Source organism: Lonchura striata, chromosome 6, assembly GCF_046129695.1.
Source record: "Lonchura striata isolate bLonStr1 chromosome 6, bLonStr1.mat, whole genome shotgun sequence".
Taxonomy (NCBI): domain Eukaryota; kingdom Metazoa; phylum Chordata; class Aves; order Passeriformes; family Estrildidae; genus Lonchura; species Lonchura striata.
The window spans coordinates 64770977-64783461 of NC_134608.1; the positions used below are offsets into that span (position 1 = coordinate 64770977).

The 12485-nt window shown below is 47.6% G+C and overlaps 1 protein-coding gene across 1 annotated transcript in view; it reads left to right on the plus strand.

Moving 5' to 3' along the window:
* LOC144246548 (uncharacterized) overlaps positions 1-12485 on the plus strand; it is a 319583-nt gene that overhangs the window by 263623 nt on the left and 43475 nt on the right. The window lies entirely within an intron of this gene.

The window sequence follows — 12485 nt, forward strand, 5'->3', positions numbered from 1 at the left end:
CAATTTAGTCCTAAAAGATTGAGCTACCCTTCAGTAATAGCTGCCCTTCAGCAATATCTACATATATATGTGTGAAGAAATAATAAAAGGAGAAAAATTTCTCAAATTGCCTGAAATCTGTCCTTCTTTTTATTTGACCCACCATTTATAGCAGAAAACAAAACAGGTCGTGATAGATGCAGCTAATTAAAGGAAGAAGAAGAAGCTTCAACTTCTGAGTAAAAAACTACAAATGAACACAGTGATAGTTACAGCATGGTCACACTGTCTAGGTGTGCTCTAACCCTTGAGCTGTAGTGTAGCAAATTTGAGTAAAGTAGCAGTGTCTTCCAAAAAACAATCTATTTTCCCTCCATATCCAAACTAAAGCTGTCAATGTACCTGCCATTAAAGCAGTTAGTCACTTGCATGGGGCTGCAGGGTAAAACATTGCTTGATCTGCTCAAGTCCCCCAACTTTTTTCTGTGGCATTTAAATCCTGAGAAGATATAAATAACCTATCTTTATCAATTTGGCTGATATTTAGCTTTGAGCAGCATACTAATTCATAGTAAGGAGCAAAGTGCAAGAAAAAACACTACAAACAGTAGAAATGAAAATAATATGCAGGAAAAGAAAGGCCAGTCATGAAGCAGGTGAGAGCAGCCACCCCACAGTTTCCTAAAGCCCACAAAGATTTGCTCTAGGTGGCCAATCAAGCTTTTTGGTTCTTTGGCATATCTCAATTCTTTCTTGCTTCAGGTACTCTGTACTTCTCACCTCCTTCCACCAAGGCAGAAATAGGCTGTAATAAGTACTGCAACCCAAATCCTCTCAGTCCCCAAGTATTAGTGAATTACTATCCAAAATAAAAAGGCTGCTTTAACCCCCAGCTTGCTCAATGACAGTGCCTTCAGTCTAAGGAGCAAGGTACACCCAGGAGGATTCACAGCAATGACACAAGGTTCAAATGTCGTCATGGGCAGTCAATCTTCGCTTTGTGCTCTGTGAAGCATGGCCAGTGGGCAGCGATTTAATCTCTTGAGTCACCCCTGGTTAAAAGTGCACTTGTTTCCTCTTCTTTTTTTGCCTTTCAAGGTCTTCCAAGCCAGAAGCAAGGCAGAAGCTCACAGAAATCTTGAGGTAAGAAGCAGTGTCCTTCCAAGGATTCTGACCTTGCTATGGCTCACATACGAAGCAAATCAGCCCTGCAAAATAGGACTTCTCTGCATTTTCCATGTGGATCAGAATATTCAAAAATAACTGGAAAGCTTGCTCTTTCAGAGCCATGCAGGGCTTAGGCAATTTTTTCCATGAATGTATATTGACACTACTTACCATTTCATTATCTGTTCTCCTTGTAAAATAAGTTGTGTAGCTCTGAATTTGATTTCTACTGCTTATGCTTATTATGGCAGCATGGTTATGTCACAGTGTTTCCAAGAGAAGAGATAATTGTAGAGAAAAATTTATGCGAACAATAGAAACTTCTAGGATGGATAAGCTCTCAGGCTCTGTTTCTTCAGTTCTGGAAATATTTATTATGAATACAGTGCATTAAAGACAGAGAATTGTATGAGTATAGGGGAAAATACCCATAAGTACCTTTGTCACCATCTTTAAAAAGCCATTTAAAGTCATCACCATTCAACTCAAACTCTTTAAAATGCTGGTTTGCATATTTTAATTGTTGCTGGCAAGGAAAGTTTAGTGCTCATGATTTTTCTGTAAGGCTGCATCCTGACCACAGCTCATATAATCAATTTTCAGGCTCCTCATAATGTTTTCCTGAAGTATCCAAGGAAAAGAAATGCACCTCATACAGAAATGATGTGAAATACAATCTGAAATCAAAATGACCTGAGGTACTGCTGTTCCCTAGAAATGAAATAAAATTTAAAACAACATAAAATACTTAAAGTATAGAAATGTTTCTGTATCTGGCAGGGCAAAGTAGCACAACCATCCCAGGAGGTTTGTTCTCATTTTCATTATCACTACTGTATAGTCCACACTTCAGAAAAAATAGCTCTGTAAATTTTGGTTTTGTAGTTTTTAGCTTTAAACAATTCCAGAAAAATTGGCGGACAAAGTGGGGAGTGTTTATTTTTTATTCAGTCTTTTCAGTGGTTATTTTTTTCAGTCCATTATCCTACTGTGGCTACATTATGTTCTTATGCTCAAATTTCCAGATTTGACTACATGTATTTAAAAACAACAGCAGGGGATTTTTGTATTAAAAGCATTAAAAACAACCACTTGAACCATGAGCCATTTTACCCAGCTCTGATACTGAATTTCTTTCCTTTGTCAGCTCTATACATATGTCAGAGATTGAGGATTTTTCTTTTTATGCACAAACTCTGTACAGTAATTGCATCTTCTATGGAACATCAAATCTTTTGGCAAAAAGACCATCGTACTGAAGGAATACTTGGTTATATAACTGGGAGATATAATCCAGAATAAGTGCTTGGCCCATGCAATAGTGACTGATATCTCAACATGTCAGAGTAAATGATGGAATTTAATTGTTAAACTTTTTCAACATGGAAAAAAATCCCACTGACAGTGATTGCTGTTGGTTTGATCTGTATCTTGGCAAACCCCCAGATTTTTAGTCAAGCAAAAACAAGAACAAAAAATTTAGTTTCCCCTGCAAATATTTAAGGATTTTTTATTGCTCACAGAATACTGGAAAGTGACAACAAAAAAAAAAGAGAGAAAAAGAAAAAAAAGTGAGAGACACCTGCTTCTGTTAGTGTCTCCTGCTTGCAAGTTTGTTACTCACACCATTGGGGGCAGGAGAGAATGAGCACCTGTCCCCAGGCTGAGGAACTTGTATGGCACTGCACAGTCCCTATCTCTGCACAGTGAGAAGGATGGCTGGGGCTGAAAAAAGCCCCATTCTATCTTTTTGAGGAAGAAAGGAAGGCAGCTGCAATAGTTTTAGGAGTGGGTGACAGCTGAAAGTATGTCTTGTGAAGATGCTCTTTGATGAATGTACAGCATACGTGGAGGAAAAATAAGAGTTTGCCAAGTGCAGACATCTTCTATTCTCTTATAGCTAAAGCTGCTTTGATCTCAACCTGACAAGCGATGTGTATATTATACCACTGAAACCACTTTAGTCTTTTCAACTCAATAAACAAATAGCCCAGGGACCTAAATTCGGGATGACCACACTCCAGCACAGTGTGGGTGGAGGGAGGCAGAGATCTCTGAAGGTTGCTCTTGGGGAAAGAGGTTTATTGGGGGTGTAGGAAGGTCCGAGCCTCGTGCTCTCAGGCGTAGCATGTGGCCGGGTTTAAGAGGGCAGGGGAGTGGAGAGACAAAAGGAGGGTTTAGGAGAGGGGAAGCCCCAGGGGGGGAGGGAGAGGTTCTAAGAGGAGAGGAAGTTCTAAGAGAGGGGAGAGGTTCCAAGAGCGGGAAGAGGTTCCAAGTGGCCGCATGGCTTCTCGGAGCCCCCTTTTCAGGGGCTCCTAGGTGGGCTGGGATAAGGCATGGGCCAATGGGGTTACAGACACTGATGTTTTAGGGGCAGGTACAGAGGTGTGGGATGAGCCACACATCTTCTGGGGGGTGAGATGGAGCAGTCCATTTCACTCCAGGATTCATCCAAGGACAGAAGTGACATCCGGCTAGCTGGGAGAACTTTTCTCATCCTAGCTGTATTATTTATGAACAATCATATCTATCTATCATCTGCAACACTCTGAGTTGGATGCACTAGAGCAATACTATCAAGAGTTTCTCAGGAGCTCTAAGCAACAAAGCAGCCTTTACTGGGAAATTTAGAAAATCAGTGAAACTTTGGCAAACATTTTAATATAGCATTCAATCAACAAAAAAAAACCTTCTCAAAGCATTAACTTGGCCCATTCAACTTCACAAACTCAGCCTGTTCAATTTTAAGTTAATCAATACTGGCAAGAGTACAAAAATAGAAGAGGTAGATACAAAAAGAAAGAACAATAAGATACAGAGAAGCACACACTCAGCTACCAACTCCTGGATTCCAGTAATGTTCAGATGGAAATTCCAAGAGGAGGTAGGGTCAAGATGTGTGCTTGCCTTGTGGTCAGCCTTAAATACTCCTTGGTCTTCCTGGGCCCTTCCCCCAGGTGGGACTTGGGGTCATTTGGTCACTCAGGAGCTGGGCTGGGGCTCCAGAGGTGGCTGTGGAGCATTGCCTGTGCTGTGCCAGGGACTGGCAGACACTGCTGGGCTGGGATAGAGGCTCTGGGGGGATTGGGGTTCCAGGGCAGGGCAGTGCTGGGGTTCCAGGGCAGGGCAAGGCTGGACCTGCCCCTTCCTCCCTCACACATGAAATGTTTCCAGCCAACAATCTCCTCCAGTCTGTCACAACAGTCAACATTGGAGGTGAAATCCCAATATGGCCATTGCTATGGTCAGTTTCCATGGCAACCATCCCCAGCCCCTGTTGCTATGGTCAGTCCCTGGGCAGCTCCATGGAGACCCCATGCCAGGGGTGGTTGCCATGGACACCAGCTCAGGCCTGGAGCCCGTTGCCATGGCAACCATTGGCACTCCCATCCCCAGGGTCATGGATCCCAGAGCCACAGAATTGGCTGAGCTGGGAGGGACCCATCAGGATCCTCGAGTCCAACTGCTGGCCCTGCACAGGACACCCCAACACTGCCAGCCTGGGCCTGGCAGCGCTGTCCAAACGCTGCTGGAGCTCAGAGAGCCCTGGAGCTGTGGCCCTTCCCTGGGGAGCCTGGGCAGTGCCCCAGCAGCCTCTGGGCAAAAACCTTTTCCTGAGATACAACCAAAGCCTGCCCCGACTCAGCTGCAGCCGCTCCCTCCACTCCTGTCCCTGGGCACCAGAGTGAAGAGGTTCCCTCAGCCCCAGCCAGGGACCCGCTCCCAAGGCTGCTGCCATGGCCACCAGGGCTGGCACCAGCTGGGATGCTCGGTTTCCACGGGCCGGGCTTCAGGAATGGGATTCCCCAATTTCCTGCTCCAGCTAAAACCGTGCTGCCGCTCGCTGCCCTCCCGCCTCCCATGGAAAGCACAAAAGCAAAGATCCCGGGATGGGAAAAGAACAATTTACTGGGAACAGCAACAAGATAAAGAACAAACAGGAACAGAAAAAATATTGACAACAGAAGGGATAAGAAAAACTATTTACAGGGAAAATTTCAACATCAATGACTGTCTTTTCCTGGCCATGTATTTCCTTCTGTCGGGAAAGGACATCCTTCTCCTCGGGGGAAGAGAGAGAGGGAGTCCCTTTCCTGCCCCTGGCACTGACCTGAGGTGGGAGTGAATGTAGTGACAGGGCCATGGACAGATCCTCATGTTCTTCAATCCCATATCAGGTCATTGGCAGGGGCAGGAAAAGGGACAGGTGTCTTCCCAGCATGGATCACAGGGAACATGGTTAACCAGGGCTCTTCCCAATGTGGTTTTTTAATGGGGAATGAAGCTGGAGTGGTGCACGAAGCTCCTCCTGCAGTTGGGGCACTCACAGGGCTTCCCTCACCAGTGTGTCCATTGGTGCCTGGTCAAGTGAGAGCTCTGGGTAAAGCTCTTCCCACACTGGAGACACTCATAGGGCCTCTCCCCAGTGTGGATGCGCTGGTGGGTGATGAGGTGGGAGGTGCACTTGAAGCCCTTCCCACATTCAGTGCAGTGGAAGGGCCTCTCCTCAGTGTGGATCCGCTCATGGAGGACGAGATTGGAGCTGGTGTGAAACCCCTTCCCACACTGGGGACACTCGTAGGGCCTCTCCCCAGTGTGGATGCGCTGGTGGATGATGAGTTGGGAGCTCCAGCTGAATCCCTTCCCACATTCCCCACACTCGTAGGGCCATTCCCCAGTGTGAATCATCTGGTGTTGTTTCAGATTTTTGCTCTGGCTGAAGCGCTTCCCACACTCCAAGCACTTGTAGGGCTTCTCCCCATCATGAAGCTTCTCAGGCACCACCAGCTCCGAGCTCTGGCTGAAGCTCTGCCCACATTCCTGACCCAGAGTGGGCATTTCTTCCTCAGAGCACCCTGGGCTGGGTATGTAGCCCTTCCTCCAGTGGGATCTCCAGGGATTTTCCTTCCCGTTGGATTCCTCCACTGTGGAGCCACTCAGAATAGCCTGTTCCATGAGGTTCTGCTGCAGGGATTTCTCCTTCCTAGTCTCCATCCTCAGCTCCAGCTCTGGGGGAGGAAAGACAAGGAAAGGATGGGATTTGCCTCCGTGCCAGAGGGAAGGGCAGGGAGATCCCCCCAGTGCGTCCCCAGCAGGAGGGCACCGGCAGCGGGGCTGTCCTGCAGCCGGGGGCCAGGCTGGGCTGGGAGATGGAGCAGGAGAGAGGGAGAAAGGGGCACTGACTTCCTCCTCACCTGCCTCGGTGTCCCAGGGCATCTTCCTTTTCCTTGCAACCTTCTCCTCCATCTGGTGAATGTTTGGGTATGGGAAATCCTGTTTTGGGAGGAAAACAAGGGATGAGCACAGTGAGTTTTGTACTGGTTTGAAGGCAAACCAGGGGGAGAGTCTAAGCCAGAATAATTGAATAAGAAAATTAAGATCACGGCAATGATACAGAAACACTGGCTTAATCTGACAGAGTCAGGATATAACCTGACACCACAATGCTCAGGGTGGTGGTAGCAGGCTGACGAAATGGTGGCTGAAGTCCTGTTGGAGCGAGGAACGTGATTCTGTCAAAGCAGTGATCCTGTAGAAGGGTCTGGTCTTCCTCTGAAGGTCCAGTGGTGCTTATGGAGCTCTTGTCCTCTGGGAATGCCGTAGGCAAGGTGCTTGTGGTGTTGCAAGGGTGAGATTATATCCAGGTAGGAATGCTTGGTTCCTCCTCCTGGGCGGAGCATCCCACAATGGGATGATGTAATTTTATCAGTGCTGCAGTGACACTCAATGGCCCATTAAGAGAAGATGGCCCCTGGAGGGCGTTATCAGGGCTGAGCCATGGAAGAGATAAAGAACACTGCCCCACCTGTTGATAACAGTTTATGGAGATGGGGACTGAAAACACTTTTGGTTACATCTTACACTGTAACCTGAAACAGTGAGGCAATCCCTGCTCGGGGTGGGGGGTGAACACCACCCCCCTTACCCAAACTGGCTCAGGTGTAAAACCCCCACCCTGGGAAGGCCACGCACACAGGGGAAAATGTCACGCTTGCCCCACCCCAGGGGAAATTTCTGTCCCTGTCACCCCCTTGCTTTCCCCCCTTTTCTATTTCTTTCCATCTCTCTCTCTACCTCACATTTACTGGTCAATAAAATTCACTTTGGATTTTGTCTCCTTAGCGCCTTAATTGGGGCAGAGGCATCTCTCTAACAATTTTATTATCCAGATTCTGACATTATTTTGGCACAGTGAGTTCAGGGCACTGTTGTCTGACCCCAAGTGTCTTTGACAACAGCCTGGTTCCCTCCTATGAAGAGGTTGTGGTTCTTTCTGAAGGAACTCTTGGAAACTTGGATGCAGCTTCCTCTGAGTGACTTTTGGGAGAACTTATGAGGAAAATGCCTCTTGTGGGTGGCCAGTGTAAAGAAAATATTTTCTTGTCCTTCCTGGACAAGTTTGTTAAAATCACTGGAGGAAAAGGAGCAAATGATACCAACAAGATTGACAAGGATCATTCACCCCAAGTTGAGGAACACAAGGCTACTAAATCCTGCAAGAAGCCCAGCTCAAGTAGCTAAATTCCCAAATAACTCCTGAATTCACAGGCTTGGGGGGAGCAGCATTATTTTCTTGGTCCCTGTCACCTTTGTGATAGTTACACAGACCTTTCCCTTCCTTTTAATAATCTGTATTGGGACAAATTTCGACTTTTCTGTAATCAGCACCTGCCAGCATCTGAGCTGGAGCTGTGCTGGAACTGATGAAATTTGGAATTGCCACAGAATTGCTTCTGTTGTTGGTTTATTAATGTTTGGGATTTGTTTGCATTTCCATCACAAGTGACTTGTGAGAAGAGCAAATCTTCCTCAAGGCATTTTATGGAGGGTTAAGCTTAATTTCTGCTGAGTTTGTTTTGTCCATTGCCCGGGGGATGCTCAAGGGATCTCTGGTTTTGGTTTGGCCCTAATTTTCTTCTGATTTGTCTTTATCACTTAAAAACACCTGAAAAATTACTAAAAAGAGTATTGACCAGAGATGTCAAAAGTCCCACCATTTTAGACATATTTGAGGTGGAATTTCTTGTTTGGGAACATATTCTGGAGGATTTGTGGCTTCTTGGGGGATATCTGGTAGTATTCTCCATATCTTTGTACTCCAAATGACAAGGTGGATTTGTCTGTAACCTCAAAATGATTCAATCCCACTGGAAACCCCTCAATCTAACCCCAAAATTGCTCAATCCCACCTCAAAATGTCTGGTTCCCACCTCAGCCCCATGCCAAAATTACTCAATTCCACAGCCTCCAGGGTGAGATGGGGTTGGAAGGTGATTGGGAGAAGTGAGATCCAAATTTGAGGTTGTAGGATCAGGATTGTGTGGTGCTGGGTGGTTGTGATTTATTTTGAGAATAAATAAAACTATCAGAATTATTGATTTCTGTCCCATTCCTTTTCTGTCAGCTCTGGTTTGCTTTTCAGAGTGCCGCCTTCTCAGCTGATTTTGTGACCTCCTGTCTCAGACTAAAAAGCAAGATGTGTTCTATTTGCCATCTGTATGGCAGTTGTCCTGTGTTAAGTGGGCAGTTTTTCCTTATCTCTTCCACAATCAATCCTCCCTCAGGGGAGACATCTGCTGATAATGGGCTATTGAATGTCACTGCATGACTGATAAGAACTGTAACATCCCATTGTGAGATGCTCCACCCAGAGGGAGGAGACAAGCATTCCTACCTGCATCTAGTCTTGAGATTCTGGCCCACCAACACAGATTTTTCTGTGCTGGATTTTCCCAGAGGAACAGCTGCCTCTTCCTCTTCCTCTTCAGAGGAAGACTCCCTTTTCTACAGGATCACTTCAACAGATTCACACTCCTGGAGAACTGCAGCCACAGTTCCAATTGGACTGCGACCAACACCCTGTCCAACAGTGTCACATTGTATTCTGGCTCTCTCAGTGTTGTTTTGGTTCACTGCATTGTTCATATTTTCATCTTCTTCCCTAATAAAAACTGTTATTCCTGCTCTCATATTTTTACCTGTGAGCCCCCCTTAATTTCAAATTTACAACAATTCTGAAAGAAAGAGCCTACATTATTTCATTTCAGGGGAGGCTCCTGCCTTCCTTAGCAGACACCGATCTTTCTAAACCAAAACACCTCCTTTCTCTCCTGCCTTTCTTTGCCTGCTCTGTTTCTCTCTCAGTGTCTCCCTTGACCCAGGGCAGCCCCCACCAAAGGCCCTGCCCTGATTTCATTCCGAGTGCAGGAACTACAACAACCACAGGTGAAGTTATGAAGGCTGGCAGTGAAATGTCACTGTAAGGTCTTGCTCCACTTGGCTTGTGGCTCCTAGTTAAAAGCTTTGTCTTGAAGAGCAGGAACATCTTTTCCTGGCTGGGAACTGGAATTCCAGCCCCTGGGAGTGTGTGCCATGGATCCCAGAGGGGCATTCCCGAGGCTCCCAGGGTTCTGCTCCTGCCGTGCCTCCCAAGGAGCTGTGCAGGGCAGGGGACAAGGTGCAGCAGCTGTGTTGGTGCTGCAGTGCCACAACAGCCCCTGGTTCCAGGAGTTTCCACACTGCCAACAGCGGTTCCTGGGTTCCATGATGCCCTGCTGTGTCCCCATGGATATTTGGTGTCATGAAGTCCTTCAGTGTCACAATGGCCACCTCGCTCCATGAGATTCCACAGTGTCCAAATGGCCTCCTTGGATGGGCAGTGTCACCATGGACCATTGGCTCCATTCAGCCCCGGTAGGGCACCATGGACTCCTTGGTTCCATGAGGTTCTGGGGGTGTCTCCATGGTCTCCTTGCATCCACAGTGTCACAATGGACCACTGGATCCACGTGGCCCTGCTGGGTCACCATAGCCCCTTGGTTCCATGGGACCCCAGGGTCACAATTGACTCCTTGCTTCCACGTCACCCCCTCAGTGCCAAAATGGCCCCTTCATTCCATGGGGAACACAAAAGATTTATAGAAACATTCAGCAAATCCTGCTTAACACAGCTGGGAACATCTGTTTGCATTCCAAAGAGAGGTAAAAGGTGAGGCTGGCACCAGCAGCTTCCATCTGCAACAGAGATCCAGGGAAAGGACAGGGACAGAGAATTCAGCTGGGAGACTCAGAGAATTCTGCTTCCAGAGATCATTTCTGGTCACACTCTCCCTTGTAGAAAGGTGACACCATTCCAGGCAGCCTGTACTGAGCAGGTGGTTCCTGAGTGGGGTTTGTTGTGTAGGAAATCTGCTCAGGCTTTTCCGGTCTTTCTTTCCCAACAGGAAAACTTCTCCTGGGCCTGTGTGCAGGCAGAGCCCTGAGGAGAGCAGGTGGGACACGGTGTAATGGGCTGGGACATGGAGCTGCAGAGCTCAGGGACAAGGTTCTGCTGCAGGGCACAGGGATGTCAGTGCCAGGTGGGCAATGTCAGACATGGTGAGGCTGGGGGTGAGGAGCAGCTTGTCCAAACAGGGTCAGCCCTCAGAGGGCTCATTCTGGTACATGCCCAGACCTCCTAATGAGACACTGAGCATCAAGATCACCTGGGGAATGCTTCTAACAGCTCTTCTCTGAACTCGAAAACAAAACAATATTGCTTTTATAAAAGATAAAAATCAGGAGGTGCACTTGGAAATCTTCCTCCTTACAAGAACTTTAAACTGACTCCAATCAGCTGCACAAGCCCTGGAGATTTTCAGACAATTGAAGGAAGACAAAGAGCACCTGAAGGCTTTCTGTATTTTAATAATCCCTACGGTGGATTTGGGGCTGAGTCCAGGACCCTCAGAAGGCTGAAGGAGCTGCTCAGGGAGTCAGAAGCAAAACTCCAAATCCCTTGGAGCATCACTGAGGGCAGGGACTGCCAAAGGCTACCAGGGACTGGTGAGAGCAGATCCTTGAGGCCAGGATTGCAGGGAGCCCAAGGCTCAGAGCAGGGAACTGCAATGCTGAGCAAGGCCTGGGCTGGCTGGGGGAAGCAGAAAGGCCAAGCCCTGAGCCCAGCCTGGCACAGCAGGGCCTGTCCCTCACGGGTGGCTCGGGGCTGTTTGTGGGGCAGGGGGATGTGAGGGGCAGCAAGGACAAATGTCACAAATCTGCGTGACCCTGCAGATCCTCATGGAACCAAGGGGCCATGGTGACACTGTGCTGCCTCATGGAATCAAGGGGACCATTGTGAACTCAGAGACCCCAAGGAACCAAGGGTCCATGGTGACCTTGTGCAGCCGCAGTGTCACAGAGGAGCCGTTGTGACACAGCGAGGGCACACGGAGCCGAGGGACCATTGTGACACATCAGGGCTCTGTGGAACCACAAAGCCATTGTGACATTGCAAGGCCTCATGGAAGCACGGGGCCATTGTGACACTGCAGAAGCAAGGGGAACATTGTGACACTCCAGGGCCTGATGGAACCAAGGAGACCATTGTGACACTCTGTGGTCCCACAGAACCAAGGTAACATGGAACAGGTCTGGTTGGCTGAGCCTCCTGGGGACCACCTGAGAGGTCTGGCTGACTTTGGCATGTCGAGGGCTGCTTCTCATCTGCCCCTGAAGCACTGGGGTGTCGGCCTGATTTTTTAAGATTTTCTAAAACCTTCTGAGTTTACATTCTTGTAGCAAATTTTCTCACACAACTTTCTGTAAATAACTTATTGCTTTGCATTCCTTCATAGAGGAGGAGAAATTTGATGGACGGTAGTTTGTCCAGTGTTGTTGGATAGGTGGTCCTTTCACCCTCCAATCCACTGTCACCTTTGGAAAACAATAAATGTTGGAGTCAGAAATAAATTACATTTCTTTTACCGTCACAAACGCAAAGGTGCCCATCATGTTTACTCATGTCCCATAGCGACATTGGGGCTCTGGGCTTTCCTTCCTATGGGAGAGAACTATTCTTCTCCTCCAGGGGCCTATAGCCAAAACTGGAATTCCTCCTCCAAATTTCCTTATATTGCAAGGATTGTTTATAGATGAATTCTGCCAGGAGAGACAGATCTGGTTGCCTTGGTGACCCAGGGGGCACCTCTCATCTGCCTTTCAAACACTGGGACCATGTGCTTTTCTTTATTATGGGGAAAAACCATCCATCTCAACCAGGTACCCACGGCCAAAATTGGGCATCTGCCTCCAGAATTCCCTATATCCAATGATCGCTCCCAGAAAAATGATGCCAGGAATCACAAATCTGGCTGGCCTTGGCTTCCTGAGGGATGGCACTCATGTGCCTCTGAAACTCTGGGGCTCTGTGCTTTCCTTCCTAATGAAAAGAATTCATCTTCTTGTCTAGGTGTCCACGGCCAAAACTGAGATTCCACCTCCAAAATGCCCTATGTTCAAGGATAGCCCCTAGATGAAAGTTGTCAGGAGAGAGAGGTCTGGCTGGCTTGGCCTGAGGG